The 27,646-nt window shown below is 48.5% G+C and overlaps 1 protein-coding gene and 1 long non-coding RNA gene across 2 annotated transcripts in view; one reads left to right on the forward strand and one right to left on the reverse strand.

Moving 5' to 3' along the window:
• Nucleotides 1-532: 532 nt before the first annotated feature.
• plxnb3 (plexin B3) overlaps nucleotides 533-27,646 on the forward strand; it is a 56,533-nt gene continuing 29,419 nt past the window's right edge. Inside the window, exons 1-2 of the mRNA XM_057041315.1 lie at nucleotides 533-686; nucleotides 26,144-26,222. The gene's annotated coding sequence lies outside the window, so the exon portion shown is untranslated. The remainder of the gene's footprint in view (nucleotides 687-26,143; nucleotides 26,223-27,646) is intronic.
• Nucleotides 19,745-26,823, reverse strand: LOC130530319 (uncharacterized). Its single transcript, XR_008951811.1, has 2 exons — nucleotides 26,123-26,823; nucleotides 19,745-25,972 (listed from the first exon to the last, which is right to left on the reverse strand). It is a non-coding gene; the product is annotated as an uncharacterized LOC130530319 (long non-coding RNA).

Raw genomic sequence — 27,646 nt, forward strand, 5'->3', positions numbered from 1 at the left:
TCAACCCTCTCTACACGTGCACGCGCTCTAGTCATGCATGAGTCCACACTTCTTCATGTAGAGGATTAAGGCCACATAAAAATGAGGTTAGACACACAAACATGGAAAGATTTTCTCTTGGGAAGTCACAATTCTTGGGTAATCCTTTCTGGAAGACTTCTCATTCATTTCATTAAAGCGGGTCCAAACCTGTGTGTAGTTCAGGGACAGTTGGATAACTCAGCCTCCGTTGTGGCGCAATTCCATTAAAGTCCTTCAGAATTCCTCCGTGAAATGTGCCACATTTTCACAAAAGTGAGTCTGATATGAAGTCGTTTTTCGACAGGAACCGTCTATAAAGTAATAAGAAGCTCGGCTCAAAAAACATCCCATAATACTGAAAAATATTCTGATTTCCTACATGAACGCAAAGAAGAATATTCCTGTAATTTGGAAATGAAATCGGACTCTTATATTTTATAGCTGATCTCCGTGTTTAGTGGCCGTTGTTGGTCCATAGTTTCAGTCTTTATTGGGACCACAGTGTGTCGCCGGTGAGGAGGCACCAGGAGCGGGGCAGCGGGGCGGGGTCTCCGGCCGACCTGTTGGCTCTCGGTCCGGATCGCTTTGCTTTGCTGCGGGGGATCTGGGAGGCTCATCGGGCCGACTGCGACCCGGAAAAGCGTGGAGCAGCCGGCTGAGCTCAGGTGAGTCCGAGTCGGATCCACAGATCCAGTTTTCCCCCTCCAGTGTTTAACTTGAGCGGCTGCAGGAAGGAAACGGCGGCACCCGGGCGGGTCTGCGCCGGACTCCGCTCAGAAATCTGCGCGTTTTAGACCACCGAGCTTTTCTGGCTCTGATCACACAGGAGAGGAGGGACTGGTGCGGGTCCCAGTAGCACCAGGACCTGCTCTTTGATTCGGCCGGTTTGGTTTCAGCGTCTGTTGCTGCTGCTTGTGTCGGTGTGGTGATTTAAACTTTAAAAGCAGCCAGAGACTCGGACTGAACCAGGACAGTCAGACTGGACTCTGTTCTGCTCAACTGGGACAAAACCCAATAAAAGTACTGGAAACCAGCGCTGCACGTTCACGTGGAGCTTTCACAGGCTCACGCAAACAGATTTTAAACAATTTTATCACAGCCTCGTGTGTACGCGCGCGCGTGTTGGAATTCCAGCTATTCAGAATGCGGCTGTCGTGCCAGGACAGGCTGGAGACGCGCGCGCGCACGCACACCTGTTTTGATGGTAAATTTTAGAATTAACCTTTGCTGTGGTAGCAGAGAAAGTTGTTTAACAAATGTTGTTCCTTTGTTTCAGGAATACCAGTATGTTTCAGGAATACCAGTATGTTTCAGGAATACTAGTATGTTTTAGGAATACCAGTACATTTCAGGAATACCAGTACGTTTCAGTAATACCAGTATGTTTCAGGAATGCCTGTATGTTTTAGGAATACCAGTATGTTTCAGTAATACCAGTATGTTTCAGGAATACCAGTACGTTTCAGGAATACCAGTATGTTTCAGTAATACCAGTATGTTTCAGGAATACCAGTACATTTCAGTAATACCAGTATGTTTCAGGAATGCCTGTATGTTTTAGGAATACCAGTATGTTTCAGTAACACCAGTAGTTCCTCTAGTTCTTGGGGGAGTATTCCGAGGCGCTCCCAGGCCATCTGAGTCTCTCCAGTGTGTCCTGGGTCTGCCTCAGGTATTCCTCCCGGTGGGACATGCCTGGAACTCCTCCCTAGGGAGGCCGTGATGGTCCAGTAAACCGATTGCATAACTGAGGAAGCTGCACCTATCCGCTTATCAATCTCTGTTTGGGGAGTTCTATGGGCCAACATGGTCCATAGAACTCCTTCTTCAGCGTAATGCCGTCCCTTACTTCCAGTGTCCGCCACCGGGTTTGGGGCTTGCCGTCTGGCACCAGAGACCTTGCGTCCACAGCTCAAAGCTGCCACGTCAGCAATGGAGGCAGAGAACATCGTCCACTCTGACTAAATGTCTCCTGCCTGCCTCAGGATCTGGGTGAGGCTCTTCTGAATGTGGGAGTTGAAGACCTCCCTGGCCGAGGGCTCAGCCGGATGTTCCCAACAGACCCTCACAATATCTTTGGGTCTGTGAGGCTTGTCCAGCCTTTTCCCCAACCAGGAAAATGACCCTCTCATTGGAGTGAACTCCAACACATGGCAGCTTAGCCGGGGAGCTATAAGCCTACACCAGCCTTCTGCTACTCACCCTCGGCAACTCCATAGTAGTGGAGAGTCCTGCCCCGCTTGAGGAGCTGGGTAACAGAGCTATGTGTGGACGTGAGCCAGCTATCTCTAGTCAGCTCTCAACCTCCCACACAAGCCCAGGGTCCTTCCTGGCAGTAAGGTGACATTCCATGTCCCTATAGCCGGAGGTTTATCATGAAGATTTGTTCTTCGGGGCCTCCCATCATGACTGCCACCTAAACCACTTTTCACCTTCCCCTCATGGATCTTACTACAGGTGGTGAGCCTACAGGAAGTTGGCCCAACATCGCCATTTCAGGTTTCATTTCAGGTCTGGCTCCAGAGTGGGGCCTGGGAAACACCAATCCAAGTGATGGAAACAACCTTGGTTGTATGATCTTTATGGTGTGTTGGTGAACCACCCTTATTCTGGCCTGTCACCTAGGACCTGTTTGCTGTAGGAGGCCCTACCAGGGGCATAACAGCCCCAGACAACCAAACTCCCAAGCTAATTCAGGCACAGAAACCCCTCCGCCCGCAATAAGGTGGTGGTTCCGTATGTTTAATCAAAACTAGTAGGTTTCATTAATACCTGTAGGTTTCATTATCACCAGGATTCATAAATACCACTAGGTTTCATAGATCCCAGCAGCTTTTGTTAATACCAGTAGAGCTCATAGATACTAGTAGGGTTCATAGATACCAGTAGGGTTCATAGATACTAGTAAGGTTCATAGATACCAGTAGGGTTCATAGATACCAGTAGGGTTCATGAATACCAGTAGTTTACGTTAATACCAGTAGGGTTCATAAATGCCAGTTGGGTTCAGAGATACCAGTAGGGTTCATAAATACCAGTCGAGCTCATACATACTAGTAGGGTTCATAGATACCAGTAGGGTTCATAGATACCAGTGGGGTTCATAAATACCAGTAGGGTTCATAGATACCAGTAGGGTTCATGAATACCAGCAGGTTTCGTTAAAACCAGTATGTTTCGTTAATACCAGTAGGGTTCATGAATGTACCAGTATATCTGGCTGGATCATTACCATCGTGCTCCTCAGATGTGGAAATGATCTAAACCAGTAGTGATGATCAGGAGGATTTCTTCCTTATTTTGGTAATTTGGCAGTGAGGTCATGTGACCCATTTGAAGGAGAATGAATGACATCATCATCATGATCATCATCATCACCTGGTTGATGAAGAACATTCATCTGAAACATCCATTTGACTAATCTGAAAGATTTAGTCTGAGTCCAGACTCAGATTAGTGTTTAATCACTTTTAATCCACACAAACACACACACACACACGCTCACACACACACACACACACACAGAGGTTAATGTGCTGTGATTTGCAGGTTTATCTCAGCATTTTCACACAGTCATGCTGGATTGGGTCCACACCAGTTCTCCCAGTTCCGGAGTCTAGTGTTGATGCATTTCAACAACAGTCAGTTGTTACAGTTATATAGTTAGTTACAGTTATGGTTATATAGTTAGTTTCAGTTATAGCAATATAGTTTTTATAGTTAGTTACACTTATAGTTATATAGTTTCGTTTTGTTTCGTTTCGTTTTCTCCCGCTTATCCGGATCCAGGTCGCGGGGGCAGCAGCTTCAGGAGGGATGCCCAGACAGCCCTCTCCCCGGCCACTTCCATCAGCTCCTCCGGGGGAACCCCCAGCCGCTCCCAAGCCAGGCGAGAGATGTAATCTCTCCACCTCGTCCTGGGCCAGCCACGAGGCTGCCTCCCCGTGGGACATGTCCGGAACACCTCTAAAGGGAGGCATCCGGAAGGCATCCTAGCCAGATGCCCGAGGCACCCCAACTGACTCCTCTTGATGTGGAGGAGCAGCGGTTCTACTCCGAGCCCAAGATTGTCCAAGATGTCCAAGATTCTCACCCTATCTCTAAGGCTGAGCCCAGCCACCCTGCAGAGGAAACTCATTTCAGCCGCTTGTATCCGCGATCTCATTCTTTCGGTCATCACCCAGCGTTGATGGCCATAGGTGAGGACTGGGACGTAGATCGACCGGTAAATTGAGAGCTTTGCCTTCCGGCTCAGCTCCTTCTTCACCACAACGGATTGGTTAAGCACCCGCATCACTGCTGACGCCGCTCCGATCCGCCTGTCGATCTCCCGTTCCATCCTACCCTCACTCGTGAACAAGATCCCGAGATACTTGAACTCCTCCACCTGGGGCAGGACCTCCTCCCCAACCTCCTACCTTTTTCTGAGCGAGGACCATAGACTCTGACTTGGAGGTGCTGATCCGCATCCCTGCCGCTTCACACTCGGTCGCGAACCGTCCCAGCATTTGTTGGAGGTCCCTGTTCGATGGCACCAATAGAACTACGTCATCCGCAAAAAGCAGCGATGAGATCTGCATCGACACCCTCCAATCCCCGGCTGCGCCTAGAAATTCTGTCCATAAAAGTTATGAACAGAACCGGTGACAAAGGGCAGCCCTGGCGGAGTCCAACCCTCACTGGGAACGAGTCCGACTTACAACCGGCTATCCGGACCAAACTCCTGCTCCTTTGGTACAGGGACTGGACGGCCCTTATCAAGGGACCTTCCACCCCATACTCCCGGAGCACCCCCCACAGGACGCTCCTGGGGACCCGGTCATAAGCCTTTTCCAAGTCCACAAAGCACATGTGGACTGGTTGGGCAAACTCCCATCCCCCGTCAAGTACCCCAGCAAGGGTAAAGAGCTGATCCGTGGTTCCACGACTGGGTAGAAACCCGCATTGTTCCTCCTCGATCAGAGGTTCGACTATCAGTCTAATCCTCTTTTCCAGTACCCTGGCACAGACTTTCCCAGGGAGGCTGAGGAGTGTGATCCCCTTATAGTTGGAACACACCCTCTGGTCCCCACTCTTAAAAATAGGGACAACCACCCTGGTCTGCCAGTCCAAGGGCACTGCCCCCGATGTCCACGCAATGTTGCAGAGGCGTGTCAACCAGGACAGCCCTACAACATCCAGAGCCTTAAGATACCCTGGGCGGATCTCATCCGCTCCTGGAGCTCGGCCGCCGGGCAGCTGTTTCACTACCTCGGCAACTTCCGCTCCGGAAATTGGATGGTCCACCTCCTGGTCATCCGACTCTGTTCCACCTTGAGGATACGTGTTGGTAGGATTGAGGAGCTCCTGGAAGTATTCCTTCCACCGCCGGATAATTGCCCCAGGAGACGTCAGCAGCTCCCCATGCACACCTAACACGGTGTGGGTGAGTTGCCGCCTGCCGCCCCTAAGGCGCCGGACAGTTTGCCAGAATCTTCTCGGAGCAGACCGAAAGTCTTCCTCCATAGCCTCACCGAACTCCTCCCATGCCCGAGTTTTTGCCTCTGCGACTGTCGCGGCCGCAACCCGCTTAGCCACCCTGTACCGGTCAGCTGCTTCCGGACACCCACAGACCAGCCATGACCTGTAGGCCTCTTTCTTCAGCTTGACGGCTCCCCTCACCTCTGGTGTCCACCATCGGGTACGGGGATTACCGCCACGACCAGCACCAGTGGTCTTGCAGCCACAGCTCGCGACAGCCGCCTCGGCAATGGGGTCCACGATGGAGTCCCTAGTTGGGACACTGTCCAGCGTCCGTCCTAGATCCTCCAAAAAGGGCGGGTACTCTGAACTATTGTTTGGTGCATACGCACAAACAACCGTCGCAACCCATTCCCCAACCCAAAGGTGCAGAGAAGCAACCGCAAGAACTCCAACGTTGAACTAGAGAATCTGGGGGCAAGCAAAAAGCCCATCCCCGCTCTCCGTCTCTCACCCTGAGCAACTCCAGCGTAGAAGAGTGTCCAACCCCCGTGAAGGATTTGGGTTCCTGAGCCGACGCTATGTGTGGAGGTGAGGCCGACCATATCTAGTCGGTAACGTTCAACCTCCCCCACAAGCTCCAGCTCTTTCTCTGCCAGAGAGGTGACATTCCATGTTCCAAAAGCCAATTTCCATAACTGAGGATCGGACTGCCAAGGCCCCCGCCTTGGTCCGCCACCCAATTCACACTGCACCGGACCCTTCATGCTCCTCCTGCGGGTGGTGGGTCCACTGGAGACGGGAGTGTCCACATAGCTGGTTCGGACTGGGCCCGGCCGGGCCCCAAGGACGTAGGCCCAGCCACCAGGCGCTCGCCATCGAGTCCCAGCACCAGGCCTGGCTCCAGGGTGGGACCCCGGTAACCCTCCGGGCCGGGTACGCGGCTTCCCTTTTAGATGTTCCATGGTGGGTCTTGTGAACCATTCTTTGTCTGACCCTTCACCTAGGACCAATCTGCCTTGGGAGACCCTACCAGGGGCAAACTGCCCCGGACAGCATAGCTCCCAGGCTCATTAGGGTACGCAAACTCCTCCACCACGATAAGGTGATGGTTCACGGAGGAGAGTTATATAGTTATATAGTTAGTTTCAGTTATAGTAATATAGTTTTTATGGTTAGTTACAGTTATAGTTATATAGCTTGTTTTAGTTATAGTAATATAGTTTTTATAGTTAGTTACAGTTATAGTCAAAGGTTGAGGACCACCTAGTTTTTCTGGAGTTCTTTGATCTGTTGAAGGATCCTTCATCAGCCTCTTCTTCATCAGCCTCTTCTTCATCGTCTTCCTCATTATATATCTAAGCTGTGATCAAATATTTCCTGTTCCTGTTTTTGATCAGAGCAGGAAGTTTTCTTTAACCCCCCAACAACCCCGTGTGTGTGTGTGTGTGTGTGTGTGTGTGTGTTTGTGTGTGTGTGTGTGGGGGGGGGGTAGGGGGGACTGATTAGCAGTCAGTTTCTGATACAATCTGCTCAACCATCTGTTTAAGTCAACTTTACACTCTGTGTGTGTGTGTGTGTGCCTGTGTCTGTGTGTGTGTATGTGTGTGTGTGTCTTGGGAATTTGTTGTCCCATGTATTATGTATGTGCACATACACTCACAGGTGCTGTTGTGCCGGTTTTTAGATTTTTGTTAAGAAACTGTTTGAACAACATAGTTGACTATTGGTAGATACACACACTGATACACACTGATACACCCTGATACACACTCTGATACACACAGATACACCCTGATACACACACTGATACACCTTGATACACTCTCTGATACACACACATACACAGTGATACACAGTGATACACACACACATACACTCTGATACACACTTACATACACTCTGATACACACATGATACACTCTGATATACACCCTGATACACTCACATACACTGTGATACACACATGATACACTCTGATATACACACATGATACACTCTGATATACACACTGATACACTCACATACACTGTGATACACACATGATACACTCTGATATACACACTGATACTCACACATCCACTGTGATACACACTGATACACACACACATACACTCTGATACACACTGATACACACACACACATACACTCTGATACACACTTACATACACTCTGATACACACTTACATACACTGTGATACACACATGATACACTCTGATATACACCCTGATACACTCACATACACTGTGATACACACATGATACACTCTGATATACACACTGATACACACACAGATCCATTGTGATGGGTGATTGATCCTTTCATTTCTGGGTCAGCTGACACCCACACTGAGACCTAAACCAGGAGGTCAAAGGGTCAGAAGATCTTATCCGCAGCACTATTCTTATTCATTTTTCTTCCTGTACGATGGTGAAGGCTCCAGCTGCCCAACTCATTCTATGATCAGCCTTCACATGAAGCTGATATTATCACTGGCACTGATTGATACAACCAAAGTTGTCAATAAAAGCACTCTTTATTGGTTTGTAGAGCAATGAATATCGCTGAACCATAGATGACAATGGCACGCCATCAGTGCAGTCGTAGCCCCGGAAGACGTTTGCCGTTGGCGTTAATGCTAATGGTCATATTTGACTTGACTAGCAACGAGAGGCTGCAGAGTTTGAGGCAACGCAGCTTTAATTCAGACAGTTGTGATATCTTTGTGTTAACTTGAGGAAGACTGATGGTCAGCAAAGGTGACTAAAGAGGATGTTTGGAGATGAGTCAGTAGCAGCAAGTGCTAATGTTGCAGAAGCATTGTGAGACAGATGAGGATATTTTTGGTCTGTTCCTTTTTCCAGCCGTCATGTGCAGCTCAATTGCTCTTTCCTATCTTTAGGCTAAAGACGTAGCGGTGGCGTCTGCATGCAACAACACACAGCATTAGCACTGTTGCGGCTGTTCGTGAGGCTACAGTAGCTGAGTAATCAGTCGCCGAATCCTTTCATGCTTTCATTTAGTCCTCAGTACCCTTTGAAGTCATTTTCCACTCGGATCATCAGAAAATGTTCATATTTCATTTAAGTCTGAGCATGCGTGAAGGTTGAAAAGTTACCGTCAGCCGTGCTGTTATCACCGTCACTTTTAACACGCGTGTTCAGTTACAGACCGTGTTTGATGTTTGACACCCTAGGGTGGGGTGGGGGGGGGGATTGAAACAAACAAAACACTCACAAAAGTGGGAGGGGGGTCGATTGTTGATCCTGGATTAGGGTGTGGCCTTAAGGAGAATTATAGTGCAACACACACACACTCACACACACACACACACACAACACACACACACTCACACACACACTGTTGAGTGGTGTGAACGTAGCGTCCTTGATCACACCAACTGCTGAGCCCCCCTCAAACCCTCCCACCCCCACCCCATCTCTCGAAGTTCCCCAACACACACACACACACACACACACACACACACACCACACACACACACACACACACACACAGCAACTGTGTGTAGCTGGAGGTGATATTAATAATCCATAAAGAAACTGGTTTCTGCAGATCGTTCCCTGTTGAGTTAGTCGAACTCTCTCTTGTTCTCCCTGTCTTACACACACACACACACACACACACACACACACACACACACACACACACACACACACAGAGTTTTTAATAAGCTGTCTCACATTCAGACAGACAGACAGGATGGTAGAGTTGTAACTTTCTGTGTTGACATCAGAGCTTTCTCAAAAACACATTTTTGATTTCTTGATTTTATTTTGTCTTCACTACAAAAAATGGAACAGAACGTTTTATCTTAAAACATGTTTGATTCACATGTAGACATCAAAGTCTGTGAGCCAATGACATCATCATGTCTATGTGGGCTGTAGATCTCTGTAACATGAGGTGAGGAGGCTCTAGTGAGGAGGCTCTAGTGAGGAGGCTCGAGTGAGGAGGCTCGAGTGAGGAGGCTCTAATGAGGAGGCTCTAGTGAGGAGGGTCTAGTGAGGAGGCTCTAGGGAGGAGGGTCTAGTGAGGAGGCTCCAGTGAGGAGGGTCTAGCGAGGAGGCTCTAGTGAGGAGGCTCTAGTGAGGAGGCTCTAGTGAGGAGGCTCTATAGTGAGGAGGCTCTAGTGAGGATGCTCCAGTGAGAAGGCTACAGTGAGGAGGGTCTAGCAAGGAGGGTCTAGCGAGGAGGCTCCAGTGAGGAGGCTCTAATGAGGAGGCTCTAGTGAGGAGGGTCTAGTGAGGAGGGTCTAGCGAGGAGGCTCCAGTGAGGAGGCTCCAGTGGGGAGGGTCTAGTGAGGAGGCTCCAGTGAGGAGGCTTTAGTGAGGAGGCTCTAATGAGGAGGCTCTATAGTGAGGAGGCTCTAGCGAGGAGGCTCTAGGGAGGAGGCTCTAGGGAGGAGGGTCTAGTGAGGAGGCTCCAGTGAGGAGGGTCTAGCGAGGAGGCTCCAGTGAGAAGGCTCTAATGAGGAGGCTCCAGTGAAGAGGGTCCAGAGAGACCAGTTCTGTGTTTCATTAGCTGAAACAAAGGTGTAAATTTCAGATGGACACAGTTCACCATCTCAAGCTGTCCAGCAATGAAGAGGACATCTGAGGGGTGTGGCCTCCTGCTGTTGTTGGTGTAGCCACAGTGATGGGGGGGCAATAATAGCTACCGCTCGTCTCCTGTCTTTAAATTCACCACAGAGGCTGGCAGCGAGGAAGTCCTGACCCCCTCTGGGTGGGTGGGTGGGGGGGTAGTGTCCATCAATGTAACTCCCATTTGTTGAGCAGGTTTTAACAACCTGGAATCTCCGGACTGTTCTCTGATGTTTGTCTTCAAGCTCCAGGCAAACCTGCATCTATTAAACACACATACATCCAGGAAATGGGCCACTCATGTCCCAGTTCACCTGTGCTGACACACGTGGCAGATCAGCACCAAACTCTTGCTCTTTCACTGTTTGTTCCATATTGTTCACTGGCAGGAACAGGTGACCGACTTCACCTGCCGTCACCTGACACCACCGAGATGCATCTTTGTCCTGGAATGAGCACTTTCCCTTCCTGCACCAGGCTTTAATTTTGCCCCCCAGATGAGGAGAATGAAAATATTTTCACAGTTTCAATCGGGCGTGTCTGTCTGATGGTTCAAGTTTCCATGGAGATGGAGTTGGTAACCGTAGCAATGAGTGTAGCTGATGGGAAGGAGGAGAGAGACCTCAGAATTGTATTAATACCAAAGAGAGAGGGTGTGTGTGTGTGTGTGTGTGTGTGTGTGTGTGTGTGTGTGTGTGTGTGTGTGTGTGTGTGTGTGTGTGTGTGTGTGTGTGTGTGTGTGTGTGTGTGTGTGTGTGTAATTGGCTGTGATGAAAAATTCCCTTTGATGTGGAAGTGAAGTCAGAATGCCTGAAGAAGCAGAAGCAGTCAGGGCAGCTGTGGGAGAACCAAGTTGGCCACAAACCAGCCAGCCAGCAGTTGAATAGCAACCAGTCGGTAAGGCGTGGTGCTTCAGCCAGTCATTACAGCTGTTAAGCAACAACGCTGCCAAATGAATTTGTGTTTTCGGGCCAAACAGGCACGATGACAGGATGAATTATTCATGCTAACGTCAGCAGCAGCTCAGCCGCCCAACGCTCGTCATTTCCTCCCATTAAGGTCAAAAATCCCCACAGAAGCAGCCAGAAACTGCAAATGCCTTAAAAACGATCATCTGCATATTTTCAAGTTTTGAACCTGGTTTTGACTCTGTGTGCATGTGTGTGTGTGCGTGTGTGGGAGACAGAAACGTACTTCCTGTCATCGACCCCTGACTTCCTGCCTTTCCTGTGGACTATTGTCCCTTTTCTGCGGACAGTTTGGGCTCTGTGCTCGCAGCACCAGGCTCAACTGACCTTTATCATATCTTCAATTCCTTTCATGTGACTCATGTGTATCGTGTATCGTTGTGGAGGTCATGTTGCCGTGGCGATGATGTGATTATCATAAAACGGCCCATGACACACGCGAACTGCAGAGTGGAGCCAACATTTATCCCAGTTTTATCAGAAATCAGTCGAATTTGAGGGACGGACGTTTGTTCCTGCCGAGAAATGATGAAGGCGGGAAACAGGCTGAAGGCCGGTCCCCCGAACCTAATGGACAGGTCCGCTGGCCAATCCAAGCTGGGTTTTCCGCACACCCAGAACTTCTTTCAGCAGAATTCTAGTGTGAAATTGATTTTAGTCGCTGTAGAAATCTGCTCAAGATTTAGAATGACGATCTTTTATATCTTTTCTCGGCATTTTAATAAAGTGAGAAATGATTTTTGAATCTGTGAAAAGTTTCAAATATAAAGAAGGGCAGAGAAGCAGCGTTCAGAAGGTGTCTGTGAATACACACTGACCGCTGTGGTGCACAGCCAGGCTGCTGACAGCAGCGTCAGCGGCTTGCTGCTCCCTTCAGGGTTCAACAGTCCGTCAGTCTGTCCTGGACCGTCTTCAGCTTGGCCCAGGAGAGGGAAAAGAGCCTCAGCAGCAGCAGCAGTTTAAATGGTTCTTGATGGAAACTTTGGTCCTCATTGAGAGGAGCGGCGCTAACAAAGCGTCTTGGCACAAAAGCAGCAGATTTAAATGTGCTGCAGTGAAAGGCTGAGGGTGAACAGTGTTAATGACAGCCTAGTGCGGACACAAGCTTTATTTAAACAGCAGCAATGGACAAAGAGCAACAAAAAGACACGGCGGAAGAAAAGAGTCCATTCAAACCGCTTTAATGGCGACGCCGTCCGTAACCACATGCACACGTCGTGCAGAATGTTGTGTGTTCTGATTATGGACACAATCGTTGTGTCACAATCATCAGTTATCGGGTTTGTCTGCCTAAACTGAACTGAGTCAAAGTCCGAGATGCCTCATTCAGCCGTCAGTCGGGGATGGGGGGTGTAGAGGGGTCCTGCTCTCTCTCTTCCTCCCAAAGAGGTTGATGATGATGATGATGATGATGATGATGAGGATGAATGTGATGCACAACTTGGAACTGCACCACAGACGTCACACTGGACAGGATCGGACAGGAGCCTCATCTCCAGTCAGCTGCTTTGCTGTCTAGGCTGGGAGCAGAGCTGGGGGGGTAGATTTTTGGAGGGTGAAGCATCCCACCATCAAGCAGTACACATGGGAGAAGGTGGTGGATGGGGTCATTAATGGGGTCAGGTTCTACCTGTCCCATGGTTTGAGTAATAGATTAGTGAGCAGTCACATTTATCCGGTTGGGTTCACTGATCATCACTTGGTCACTTTTGACTTTCTTATCTCACAAACACACAAATGCAGCTCATACTGGCACTTTAATGTGAAGCTGCTCCAGGACACTGAGTTTAGTTGCAGGTTCGAGGCGTTTTGGGGAATCTGGAGAGGGAGGAAGGGGGACTTTGAGTGTCTTGGTCAGTGGTGGGAGGTGGGTAAAGCACACATCAGAGCCTTTTGTTAGCAGTACACTCGTCACTCAACAACAACACGGGTCAAACACACCATAGAACACTTGGAGAGGGAGATCAGGGATCTGGAAGGTAGCTTTTGCACATACGCCAGCACAAAGGGCCACACACTGAAACAGAAGAGGCAGGAACTCAGCTCTTTTTAGCAGGAAAGAGTGAAGGGGGTCTTGGTGAGGTCATGGTTCACCACGGTGGCCGAGAGGCGCAAAACACTTTTACAAAGCTGGAGACAAATTTACATTTTAGAAAACCTTTTTTTTCTTACAAATCAGAAAACAAAATTACATTGCCATAACACACCAACAAGTCTTGTGACACATTGACATTTCAGAAACACTTTTACAAGCAGCCAAAACAAACTTACAACTTTTTTAACACCATGATTAGAACTAGAATGATAAAAAGTTCATTGTGACCCAAGGTGGATGGCGGACAAGCAATCTTTTGCCTGTTTCATGGCGAATCTATGAGCCAATAAACGCGGTTTTGTGTGGTTGGTCCCTGGAGTTTTTAAATGCCGCAACCCTAACGGAAGGATCATCCGCACCGGGGACGTCAGGGGACGGCCAGATCTGCTGCAGCAGTGCATTAAGTATTTTCATGATGGACATTCATATGCTGTAATCGTGGACATGATTTCAAGTTTACACGGTGTACACATCGATGTGGCAGGTACTCAAACAAAAGTACAATCTGCGAGTGAAGAGGGATCGCGCAATGAATTTGCTCCAGGAGCTCAATCCTCGAAGATGCAAGAGGAGAGCACGCAGAAGATTTGTCAGAAGAACCTACCACTCCATGGGACCGAACTATATGTGGCACGTGGATGGTTATGATAAACTCAAGCCATTTGGTTTGGCTCTTTCCGGCTGTATTGATGGATTTTCACACAAAGTGCTGTGGCTTGCATGTGGACCTTCAAATAATGACCCAAGTGTGATCGGTCACTATTTTCTGTCGTGTGCGAAACCTCTTTCTCATTCCCATGAGACTGAGGACTGATTGCGGCACGGAGAACAGGACCATGGCTGCAATTCAGTGCACCCTACACCACCACCACAGAGACCACTACTCTGGAGCGTCCGGCCAAATGTATGGCTCATCCTTAAACAACCAGAGGAGTGTTGAGGAGTGAGAGTCCTGGTCCATATTCAGAAAGAGGAGGTAGGTGGCCTTCATCACGTCATTTACTTTTTAGTTCATTCACTCACTCAAACACGTATATAATTAAAATTAGCATTATCTTTATCAATTTCGGTAGGAGTCAGTTCTGGGTGGAGCTATTTGTAGACCTTAGAGATGCCGGATTCTTCAACGGGGGCCACGAGCATGAGTGTCTACTGAGATACTGCTTTGTTGATTTTGTTCAGAAGGACTTGGATGAGTTTGTTAGATTGTGGAACAGTCATAGCATCCGACCCTCCAAAACAGCATCATGTCCAGGAGTGCCCAATGAGCTCTACTACTTACCACACAGGTAATATTTGATGGTAGATTGTATTTGTTTTCTCAGATAAATTTAATATTGTCTTCTGTTTTTTACAGGTTTGACTCCGGAGACTGTGGATTTCAAATCGAACAGGCTGAACTGGATGTCTTTCCTGAGGCTCACCTGACAAGAGCTCCATGTGGGGATGCAAACATGCAGGCGTACCTGGACTTAGTCATGAAGAGCAATCATTTACAGAAGGCAGAGTACTGGCAGTCAGTAGCTGAATTGTATTTGAAACTAAAAGAAATTACTCAGCTATGAGTGGAAGAGACATTTATTATAAAAGGTGTAACATGAACAGTGGATATAGGAATAAAAATAAAGCAAAGTAATGAGCATGTATTACAATTTTTTACAAATAAAATATTGAACTACTAGTGATTCATGAACAGACCACAGTTTGAGAATGATTGATGTGTAACTGAGAAGAAAAACAAGCTCACATACCTGCACCTGCAACTGCAGCTTTAGGTTAACCAACTGCAGCTTTAGGTTAACCAACTGCAGCTTTAGGTTAACCAACTGCAGCTTTGGGTTAACCAATAACAACAGCGTAACAGCAGAACAAACATGTTGAGTCCTAGCTCCAGGGGTCATCCAATATGGCTGATGAACAGCCAAATCCTGGACTATTTTTAATTCCAAAGTCCTTTTTTTTTTAACATGTATTTGCCATTGGGAATGGAGAGTCATCCAGGAACTCTATTTGTTGCAATGGTTCCAAGCCAGAAGGAGGAAGAGATCTCAGCCCTGTTGCAAACATCAAAACATCCTCCACAGACACAACAGCCTCACCATCTGCAAATAAAAAGGGTTCAGATATAATGGTCATGTGGTTTTACAAGTATTTTATAAGTATTATATTATTAGTATTTATATTATAAGTATTTTATATTTTATAAGACATCCCCTGTGCGGCTGATTCTTCTGTCTGGGATGGGGAATTTAAAAACTCCAGGACCGACCACACGAAACACAAAACCGCGTTAATTGGCTCATATATTCGCCACAAAACAGGCAAAAGACTGCTTGTCCGCCATCCATCTTGGGTCACAATGAACTTTTTATCACTTCTAGTTCTGTTCGACCGTTGGTGCATTCCCTTTCCAGTTGAAAAAGTTACTTGTAAGTTTGTCGGTGTTTGCAAAAGTGTTTCTGAAATGTAAATTTGTCTCAAGACTTGTTGGTGTGTTATGGCACTGTAATTTTGCTTTCTGATTTGTAAAAAGGTGAGTTCTTAAATGCAAATTTGTGTCCAGCTTTGTAAAAGTGTTTTGCACCTCTCGTCCACCTTACGGTGAGATGAGGAGGCATGCTGTCGACTTCTACAGCGCCCTCTACAGGGCAGAGGACTGTAGCAGGGAGGACGAGCTACTGAGGGACTACTACTACTACATAGGCATACTGCAGGGACTTCCTCGGCTGAGCCAGAGGGACCGGTCCACCCTGGACGCTAGCATCTCCTTGGAGGAACTTACTGCTGCGGTGGGACAGATGGCTTCTGGTCCACCTCCAGGACTGGATGGAGACTTTTATAAACACTTCTGGAGGTGTCTGGGTGCTGACCTGTGGGAGGTGTCTGGGTGCTGACCTGTGGGAGGTGCTGCAGGAGTGCGCTCACACAGGTCTGTTACCAACATCCTGTCAGACTGCGGTCCTCTCTCTAATCCCAAAGAAGGGGGACCTGGCTCTATTAAAGAACTGGAGGCCTGTTGCGTTGCTCTGCACCGTTTATAAACTTCTTTCGAAGGTGCTCGCCAACAGGCTCAAGAACCACCTCGATTTGGTCATCCACAGAGACCAGTCATATTGTGTCCCGGACAGGTCCATTATGGACAACCTATTGAGAGACTTGTTTGACCTTCGTAAACTGTACAACACTGATGTCGGGGTGATTTCTGTAGACCAGGAGAAGGCCTTCGACAGGGTCGATCACAAGTTTCTCTTTTCCACATTAAGGGCATTTGGTTTTGGGGATGTTTTGTTGTCACTCTTGAGCCTGCTGTACAGGGATGCTTGTTGTTTGGTGAAGGTTGGTGGTGGGCTGAGCTGTCCGGTGAGCGTCCAACAGGGAATAGGACAGGGATGTCCTATTTCTGGACAGTTATATTCATTGGCCATTGAGCCTCTCCTAAGCAACTTAAGAGCTAGGCTGTCAGGACTTTTGTTACCTGGTCTTCCTCAGTGTCCCCAGCTGGTGGTGTCAGCTTATGCTGATAACATTAATGCTTTTGTTAGGGATCAAAGTGATGTGGACAACCTGATTGATAGTTTAGACCTCTACCAAGAAGCCTCTTCTGCTTAGGTAAACTGGGAGAAGAGTGAAGCTCTACAGGTTGGGCCGTGGACAGGTAGGGACAGACCAAGGCTACCAGGAAACCTCAGAGGGGGTAGACAGGGCCTGAAAGTCTTAGGTGTGTTCCTTGGGATGGAAAACTTTGAAAAGAAGAACTGGGAGGGTGCTATGGAGCAGGTGTGCACCAGATTGTCTAAGTGGAAATGGCTGCTACCTCAGCTTTCCTACAGGGAGTCCTGATTGTCAATAATTTGGTCGCCTCGACTCTTTGGCACGGGCTGACAGTTTTACCGACACTGGTTGGCCTAATCGAAGAAGTTCAGAAGATGATTGTGGACTTTTTCTGGTCGGGCCAGCACTGGTGGAGGTCTGCAGTGCTGTACCTGCCAGTACCAGAGGGAGGACAGGGATTGGTGGACATCGCATCTCGTGTCACAGCTTTCAGACTGCAGGCGGGACAAAGACTGTTGTACAGTTTTGGCGTGCTGTGGACGGATATGGCGTGTTTGTTGTTAAGGAAGGCTGGATGACTGGGGTACGACAAACACCTGTTCCTGCTTCAGCCCCAGTCCGTGGACCTGACTGGTCTTACACCCTTTTACCAGTCAGTGCTAAAGGTATGGCAGGTTTTATCATCTAAGCACAAAGCTGTGACAACACCAGGGATGTGAATCTTTGAAGAGCCATTTTTTGGAAACAGCCTCATCACCTCTCGGGTCCTGTCCTCCGGCACCCTGAGGTCCAGACTGAGGGAGGCCAGAATTATGAAGCTAGGCCATTCCCTGATCTTTCTAACCGGCTCAACTTGAGGTCCAGCAGGCTGCTGCTCCAGCTTGTAGGAGAGGTCTGTGCTTCCCTGCCGGAGGCCCTAAGAGTCTTTGCGTTGAATCCTTCTATGTCTGATTTGTGGGACGACAATTGCGAGTATGTTTTTCCCTCCACTGTTGGACAGTAGCAGCCGGAGGACGACGACCCGCTGTCCCTGAAGTCCTCATTGTCGGTGGACTTCGAAGCTGTCGGAGGAAGGATCTCTACCTCTTAGCCGTGAAGGTCACAAACTCCCTGGCAGGGCTGAAGGCGTTGAGGTGGACTAGGGTTTATTTTTGGCGCAGGCTCTTTCCCGGGGGGTTGTTGGCGGTCCCTGTACAACCCCCGTGTTGATAAACGGACAGGAGACCTCCAGTGGAGGATTGTACATGGGGCCATAGCTACAAACAGGTATCTGGTGCACCTTGACCCCAGCACAGGGGGTGGCTGTTCTTTCTGCTCCCAGTCAGAAACCACCAAGCACCTCTTTGTCCAGTGTCCCAGACTGGAGGGGCCGTTTGGACAGCTACAGAGGTGGTTTTTTGGGTTAGGTGAGGGTTTTTCTTTCAGGCTGTTTATCTTTGGTCCACACTACCATGCTAGGAGGAAGGCTGTACACCAGTTGGTCAATGTCATCTCGGGGACGGCTAAGTTATCTATATGGAAGACCGGGAAGAACTGGGTGAGAGGTCAGGGGTCAGAGGACGTGGTGGCCATTATGACTGGACTGCTGGCAGCTCAGCTCAGGGTGGATTTTTTTTTTTTTTTAAATAAACTGACAGAACAAATTAGTACATTTAGATACACCTGGGGAGTGAGAGACATCCTGTGTTCAGTTAGGGAGAATTTTTTGATTTTGAATTTTTGAAGGTCTCCAATGTCTCCCTCGTGAAAAATGTAAATAAATGAAAATAGTCTGTGTAAATAAAGGTATTTTTAAATCTCTCTTCTTTCATAAACTAATCCAGAGGCCTTTTTGCTCAGTGTGCTGCATAAAAGTTGTAACTTTTATTTGAATCATTCACTAATTCAGCAGGATGAAACAAACTGACAACCAAATCCTTCCGTTTCTCAGGAAGTTGGACGTTCTGTTTCCCTGCATCCCGACGGCAGCTGATCTATAATAAGCTCCTGAATGGAGCACTTCCTGTTCGACCCCCGATATCCTGATTACAGGCTAGAGAATAATATGTTGTCAATTCCATCACATTAAACAGGGGTGTGTGTGTGTGTGTGTGTGTGTGTGTGTGTGTGTGTGTGTAATTGGTATCTAGAATTGCAGCTGCCTTCAGCTGAGACCCCCATCATACTCTCTGTTGTTGTTCTTGTTGTTTTGTCTTTCTTCTTTCTCTCTCGTCTTTGCAAGGGGTCTCATATTGAGTGGATGTCACCACCGACTGGACGTACTGATTAATCTTTGACCATTATTACACTTTGGGGGTAAAATTCAGTACTGTTGTTAACCTCCACACAGACCAGTAGCACCAGTGGCACAGTAGCAACGGTGCCTGGTGAAACCATGACAATAGCAAAGCAACGATCTGGTTCCTGCAGGGAGGTGCTGCGCCGTGCACGAGCGCACAGCCTCTGGGCTAAAACAACAGCTCTCCAAGCAAATGTTACATTTCTGTGGCTCTTTTTAGGAAGGCGGGTTCTTTTGCCCCAGCAGGCGGTTTTCGGAGTGATTCCGGTCCTGATAGAGCTGCTGCAGAGACGCTTCACACCCTCTCCTCTGCTCAGCTTTCACCAGCCAGTCACACCCGTGTGGCCCCGCCCCCAAAACTGCACGCTGGTGAAGCCGTTAAAAGCTGAGCGCATCAAAGAGCTAACGCTGCTGCACATATGGCAGCGTGTGTGTGTGTGTGTCTGTGTGTGTGTGTGCACGCACCCTTTTCATATAGGGAGATTACAGCACTATAATGTTACAGAGTTACAACCATCAGATTAACTTCACAGATTAGTGAATGAAGGCAGGCAGCCTAATCTACTGACCGAGTGTGTGTGTGTGTGTGTGTGTGTGTGTGTGTGTGTTCAGGGTCAGCTTTAATGGGAATTAAAATAACTGGTGGCCTATTTGAGCTCCTGGGCTTTTTTCTGTTTGCAGCTGAAGAGGGGAGCAATAGTTACTCATGTTCCAGTGTTATTACTACATTATTACAGTCTTAGAAACATGCAATCAATCAATCAATCAATCAATCAATCTTTATTTATATAGCGTCTTTTACAATCAGAATTGTTTCAAGGTGCTTTCCAGAATCCCAGGGCCTAACCCCAGACAAGCAACAGTGGCAAGGAAAAACGCCCCTTTAACAGGAAGAAACCTTGAGCAGGACCAGGCTCATGTAGGGGGACCCTCCTGCTGATGGCCGGCTGGGTAGAGAGAAAGGAGAAGGGGGAGGACAGGTAGAGGATAGAATAGGTAGGAGAGGAGAGGAGAGGAGAGGAGAGGAGAGGAGAGGAGAGGAGAGGAGAGGAGAGGAGAGGGGTAGAGGAGAGGAGAGGGGTAGAGGGAAGGGGAGGGGAGGTAGAGGACAGGACAAGAGACTATACAGCTCTAAAGGCGGCGATACCGGTAAATGGATACAGAAGGGGGGGAGCAGAAAAACTACACAGGAAATAGCATTACTAGTCTACTTGATGAGGAGAGGAGAGGAGGAGGAGAGGAGAGGAGAGGAGAGGGAGGAGGAGGAGAGGAGAGGAGAGGAGAGGAGAGGAGGGAAGAGGAAACCATGACCCAGTGGGGTGACAGAGGCCTGTCAGGTGATCATGTTTCCGGACCCCGGCAGCCTTGGCCTATAACAGCATAGCTAAGATGTTAACCTAATGATTAGACGACCCCCTAGGTATGATAATTTGTCTGTCTATGATAGTAACTGGAACTACTGAATTAGTAACAATACGCTTTTTCAAAGAGGAAGGTTTTAAGTCTGATCTTAAAAGTAGCGATGGAGTCAGCCTCCCGTACCTGGACAGGGAGCTGGTTCCATAGCAGGGGGGCCTGGTAGCTAAATGCTCAGCCCCCCATTCTACTCCTAGAAACTCTGGGGACCACAAGTAGACCAACATTCTGAGAGCAGAGCGGTCTATTGGGCTGGCAAGGTGTCTCTAGCAACTCCAGGTAGGATGGAGCTAGGCCTCTGAGAACCTTATAGGTCAAAAGAAGGGTTTTAAAAATTTTCTAAATTTAACGGGCAGCCAATGAAGCGACACCAGTACAGGAGTTATGTGATCTCTTTTGTCAATAACTGTCAGAACTCTGGCTGCAGCATTTTGGATCAGCTGGAGGCTTCTTAAAGAAGAGTTTGTACACCCTGATAATAAAGAATTACTGTATATAAGCCACATAATCTAATTTTAGAAAGAAAATCAATTTTGTACTTATACAAGCCGCACCTGTCTATAAGTCGCATTGAAACATAGGTCGCGGAAGAACTCAGATGCAGACCTCTGCCAGCTTATTCTGCAGTTCATTTGTAGAAAGACCCCCTTTATTAAACACTGAACGGAAGACACATCAATGAAGGGAGCTCTTCAATCACACACATAACCTGGCTTATGGTGTACACGTGCAAACAGTAATTAAAACAGTAATTAAATACATCAACAACCAAAACTCAATAAATAGAACACTAACACTAACATTGAAAGTTGCAAAAGATAACATTTACAACAAACAAAAACAGGGTTAACACCAACCGGAACCCACAGACACACTGCCACAAAGCATGCTGGGAAATTCCCACACTGACCCCCCCCAACACGCTACACTACCTTTGCTTTTCTTTTCAAACAGTGCCTGTAACACAAGAGTAACACAGCAGCAATACGGCAGTAACACAGCACTAACAGGGCTGGTTAAAATAACATACCGGTAAAAGTCACTCAGACGCAGCAGTAACATAACATAACAGCAACACGGTAGCACAGCACCAACAGGGCTGGTTAAAAAAACATACCGGTAAAAGTCACCGAGAGCTGTCTTCATCTTCCTCCTGTGTACTGAAACCATGGAAGTCTTCCTCCTCAGTGTCGGATTGGAATAGCGTCAGAAATCCTGCTTTTATTACCTCTGAAAGCTTTTTTCGTCTTTTTACATTGCTCCAGATCTTCCCACTGCCGTTTCCAGCGTCTCACCATCGATTCATTTATGTTAAGTTTACGTCTGTTTATGCTAATTTTATTCATACACAAAGCGCAAAGTTACATTAAACTTGCGTCTTCCTCGACACATACAGTATATTCCACCTGTCTCACTCTTACCTTTTTTGCTCGAGCGCCCCTAGCGGCCGATAGAAAAAATACATAAATAAGACGCACCGTAGAATAAGCCACAGTGTTTAAAGTGTAGGGAAAAAGTAGCGGCTTATAGTCCGGAAAATACGGTACAATAGTCCAGCCTGGAAGTAACAAATGCATGCACTAACTTTTCAGCATCATGGTGGGTCAGTAGTTTTCTAATCCTTGTGATGTTCCTCAGGTGAAAACAGGCACTTCTAGAGATTAATTTAATGTGTGAGTTGAAGTAGAGATTTTGATCAAAAGGTACTCCTAGATTCCTCACAGAGAGACTAGATGTTAATGAGATACCATCTAGAGTGATCATGTGATCTAATCTATCCCTGAGAGGTTCAGGACCAAACACCATGACCTCAGTTTTTCCTGAGTTAAGGAGGAGGAAATTTGAAGACATCCAGGACTTTATGTCTTTAAGACAGGTCTGGAGCTTCACTAACTTATCTGTCTCCTCTAGTTTCATGGATAGATAAAGCTGAGTGTCATCAGCATAACAATGAAAATTTATCCCGTGCTGCTGAATAATGTTCCCTAAGGGAAGCATGTACTGTACAAGATAAAGAGGTCCAAGGTCCAAGTACAGAACCTTGTGGAACTCCATGGCTAACCCTACTGTATGAGGAGGGAACACCATAGACATGAGACATATCCTGTCACTAAAGAACAATTGATCTGGTCCAGGATAGAACTGCCTATCAATGGTAAAACATCCTTCAACAGGTGTGTTGGGATGGGATCTAAAAGACACGTGGTGGTCTTGGATTTCTGAATTAGCGAAGATGCCTCAGAAAAATATATAGGGCTGAAGGAGTTTAGGGGCTCGTTGGAGAACCTGTATGTTCCCACAGTCAGCACATCTGGTGATGGTCCAGTTGTTGGGATGGCCTGGTTAGCTTTTTCTCTGATAGCTAGAACTTAATCAGTGAAGAAGCTTATGAAGTCTTCACCACTAAGGGAAGAAGGGATACGTGGATCGAAAACACTGTGACTCTTGGTTAATTTGGCCACTTCCTTTCTAGTCTGCGCGCTTTCTGCTTGAGGGTCCTGATATGTGAATTATACCAGGGGCACACCTCCTCTGATTTACTATTTTCTTTTTCAGGGGGGCAACAGAATCAAGCGTGATTCTCAGTGAGGTTGCTGCACCTTCAGCAATAGAGTCAACCTCAGCAGGGCTAAGATTATAATGATTGATCCCTGGGGAAACACACGGTGGTCCTGGGATTAGCACAGGGATCGCTTCCTTAAACTTAGCTACAGCATTATCTGAAAGACATCTGCTATGCCTGAGCATTTACCTGTTTGATGCAGTTTTACAGATGTAACAAGGAAAAAAAACCTGTAAAAGTGCCAGAAAAGGCTGTAATTTCTGCTGCTTTGGGTCATTTTTCAGCCCCTGCTCAGAGCTGCACCTCCAACAGCACCGAGCAACTAGAACGACCCCACAGCACCACAGAGTGATGGATGTATCACACCTTTCATCCCTCTGCCTGTCTGTCTGTCTGTCTGTCTGTCTGTCTGTCTGCCTGCCTGCCTGCCTGCCTGCCTGCCTGCCTGCCTGCCTGCCTGCCTGCCTGCCTGCCTGGATCACAGCAGCTGTTAGTTATTCCAATGTTTGCTGATGATGCAACGCTCAGAAATACCAACATGCACACAAACACGGAGGCTTGATGAAGTTTTAAAGCTTCTTCCTCTGGCTGCTTCTCCCCTCCCAGACAGACAGGCAGGGTTAGGGTTAGTCCAGGCAGGGCTAGGATTAGTCCAGGCAGGGTTAGTCCAGGCCGGGTTAGGGTTAGTCCAGGCAGGGTTAGGGTTAGTACAGGCAGGGTTAGGGTTAGTCCAGGCAGGGTTAGGGTCAGTCCAGGCAGGGTTAGGGTTAGTCCAGGCAGGGTTAGGGTCAGTCCAGGCAGGGTTAGGGTTAGTCCAGGCAGGGTTAGGGTCAGTCCAGGCAGGGTTAGGGTTAGTCCAGGCAGGGTTAGGGTCAGTCCAGGCAGGGTTAGGGTTAGTCCAGGCAGGGTTAGGGTCAGTCCAGGCAGGGTTAGGGTTAGTCCAGGCAGCTTCAACAGGGTTCCTCTGATGACAGAGGAACCATCCATCCATCCATCTCAGTACAGCAGCACTTCCTCTGGGACACACACACAGACACACACACAAACACACACACACAACACACACACACACACACAGACGCACACTCACACTCACACTAACACTCACACACGGACCTGTCCTGGTAGTTGGCTCTTCTCTTCTCTGGTAGTTCTGATGGGTTCTGCTCACCTTCTCAGACCCAGTTGAGACCGATGAATGAATGAATGAATGAATGAATTAGGAGAGCAGCTCAGAGTGATGGAAGGTTCTGCTGTTCCAACTGTATCCCAGGAGCTGTTGCTGACAGCAGCGTGGGGTTGTGGGTAATGTAGTTCTTGCCTAGAACAGCGTTGCTGAAAGGGCTCCTGGGCTTCACGTGAGAACGTTTTTGTGTGACTGTGGGCTGTGAATTCAGATGAGACGGCGTGAAAGGAGGTAGACTCTTGTCTCAGCTGGCCGTATTGTTGCGTGTCCTTCAGACTGAACCATCTGACACAGACTGGAGCTGCTCAAACACTCTTTTTATTCTTTTGCTTTTGTTTCTCCGACTTGACGCTTGACTCTGACGGACAGGAGGTGGCGCGGCGGCCTGACTTATTCTTCAGAGTCTAAATGAATCCGGGCCAGCTGGCAGGTTTTCAGGTGATCACACCTAATTTGTGCACATAAATTACCACAACAAAGTTAGTTTGGACGACTCCAGGACGATTTTGGGGGTAGTTCAGCCATTAGCGGTGCAGATGATCGCGGTTGTGTCACCTGAACTTCAGAGTCAGGGTCCCACTTTTTCCAGGGAACGAAGGTGCTGGATGGGGGGGAGGGTGCCTCGGTGCTGCTCAGCCCGTAGATCATTCATCAACACCTGCAGTTATGGGTTAGCAGCACGATGGGTCGTTCACTTATTATTTGCTCCAGCACAGAAACAGGAAGTGATTCACTGCTGGAGCTCACAGTCGACCTTGGAGACAGATGGCTGAGGAGTCACCACCTGAGGAGTCAGTGCACGTTAGAGCCCGCTCAGACAAACATGGAAGGTGATCTGGTAATTGGAGGAGGACCTCAGGACACCTTCAGAGCAGAGCCTCTCGCAGGGCCCTACGTTCGAGAGGCAAGGAACAATCCCGACATGCTAGATCAGCCTATGGGACCTGGTGGACCCCTCTGGTTCCTGACCCAGTGTGTCACTCATGGAGCAGTTGGCGTTGGATCAGTTATCTATTGCGTTTTCCTGACATTCTGGTGGTTTTTCCACACTTCCGTTGTCGTTTTTTCTTTTTATCCACCACACTTTTCACACTTGCGGTTTGGGTTAGGGGTTAGGGTGAGGGTTAGGGTTAGGGTTAGGGTTAGGGTTAGGGGTGAGGTGAGGGTGAGGGTGAGGGATTAGGGTTAGGGGTTAGGGTTGGGGTTAAGGTTTGGGGTTACGGGTTAGGGTTAGGGTTAAGGTTAGGGGTTAGGGTTAACCCATACTTGTCTCTGTGGTGTCGCCCTTGTATCTTAGCAACACTGACAGCGCTCTCTGTCATTGGATCCACCTTCTCCTAGCAGCAACCTTACCGGTCCAATGCCGTTGGCGTGTTGGAGTGGCCGGTCCCTTTTCCTCCGGTTAGCCCTGGGGTTGGCTGGTTGCACCTGAACCCTTTCGGCCTCTTTTGCTGCTGCTGCAGTTTTAGTTTCAACCTGCTGACTTTCTGCAAACGCACTCGTTAATATTTTCAACTCTACAGGGACACGTAGGAGGGTCGATGCTTGTTTTCAGCTGTTGCCATGGTGACTGATCTTATCTGCGTTCCATTGATGAGGCCTTCTAGGCCTTCTCTGGTTGAAGTACCTCTCAACATCTGGTCGCACGGCTCAGCCTCCTCGTGGTACTTGGGCGCTCCGAGGCATCGTGACGCCTCGCGGCTCCAGTCGTCTGTGGAATTTATGTCCATTTGACGCTCCCGGCCTGTATGCGAGACCAAAGTCTGCCTCCAAGGTGGATGTTCAGACCTCTGATGGCTTCATTTCAGACCATTTCTGCTGCTCTCTGGTCCTGCCAACCCGTGTGAGTGGAGACAAGGCAGTAATTATTCATCAGGATGGCTCAGTTATCGGTGACCGTTGGGGATCTGTTGTCACAGCAGACGAGATGTGATGAAAGCGGACATGGACGAGAGGGTTTAAATGGTTCAGCTTTTCTAACCTGTGACTCTTCCTCCTCCAGGATTCCTCCTCCTGCTCCTCCTGATGAAGAGGCCTCCTCCTCCTCCTCCCCACGTAGACAGCAGAGGTTGCCTCAACAGGTAGGAGCAGCCCGCTGGTTCATTTCTCTGCTGCCTGGGATTTAAAGATAGTAGATAAGATAAATAGGACGCGTGGTGATGTCATCAGCCTCGCAAAGGATTGTGGGTCGCTGCAGTCAGTGCTGTTGGGTGAAAACTGGGTGGAAGCTGCAGTGAGGTGATTGGCTGGCTGGTGAATATACTGTGTGTATGTGTGTGTGTGTGTGTGCGTGCGTGCGTGCGTGCGTGCGTGTGTTTGTGTGTGTGTGCGTGGCCGCGTGTGTGCATGCATGAGACAGAGCGCTCTTTGTCCTCTGTTCCCTCTCTGTGTCCTCTGTCTCATTAAGAGACTCATTATGAATCCATCTCCCAGTACAAAGTTGTCAGTGTGCCGCAGCCAGAACAGTTTTCTGCCTGTTGTTGCCGCTGTTGTTGCCACTGTTGTTGACGGTGTTGTTGCCACTGTTGTTTCCGCTGTTGTTGACGGTGTTGTTGACAGTGTTGTTGACACTGTTGTTGCCGCTGTTGTTGCGCATGTTGGGACATGGGGTGGGACATGAGGTGGGACATGGGGTGGGACATGAGGTGGGACATGGGGTGGGACATGGGGTGGGACATGGGGTAGGACATGGGGTGGGACATGAGGTGGGACATGGGGTGGGACATGAGGTGGGACATGGGGTAGGACATGGGGTGGGACATGGGGTAGGACATGGTCCCCTCCATCACACACATTTCCTTCCAATTACTGTGCGTCACCTTTCACCTCCTCCCCTCCCCCTCCTTTCATTGCTCCGCCTGGTTGCTCCGTCTCTCTACAAGCTGCTTTTCACGCTGTCTAACCCCCCGTCCCCCGTCCCCCTCCCCCCTCCACTTGTCCTTCATCCATTGTTTTGGCTCACACTTCCTCACACACACTTAATAAATAACAAACCACCCAAAAAGGAATCCAAGACAGACCAGAGCAGCAGAATGGTGCTGTAGCGCTGGACGGATGTGACCGTCCCGCTGACACAACACGGTCCATTTTCACTGTTTCCATCAGTGGGGACAGGGGCGGAGCTGCTGCTGCAGCAGGACCCGGCTCAGATGGAGCCTCGGGTTCAGAACCCGACCTGGAACAGTGCAGGAACAGAGCAACAGACAGGTGAACACAGAGGCGGAGCCTGGCAGGAAAACCCTCCTAAAGTTTGACGGCGCCTTTTCCAAACACCCAGGTTCAGTTGACAGCATCCACACGTGGACGTGGGGACACTGATGACCTAATGTGTGATGTTCACACGTGTGTGTTATGATCCTAAACTTCTTATTTATCAGTTAAACAGATAAAGTGATTCATGCTCCTCCTCCCTCAGCCACACGTTTTAATGTGCACATATAAAATCACATCACAGACGCCGCTTTACCAGCTGTCCACACACACACACACACACACACACACACAC

This window comes from Takifugu flavidus, chromosome 8 (assembly GCF_003711565.1).
Source record: "Takifugu flavidus isolate HTHZ2018 chromosome 8, ASM371156v2, whole genome shotgun sequence".
Lineage (NCBI taxonomy): Eukaryota > Metazoa > Chordata > Actinopteri > Tetraodontiformes > Tetraodontidae > Takifugu > Takifugu flavidus.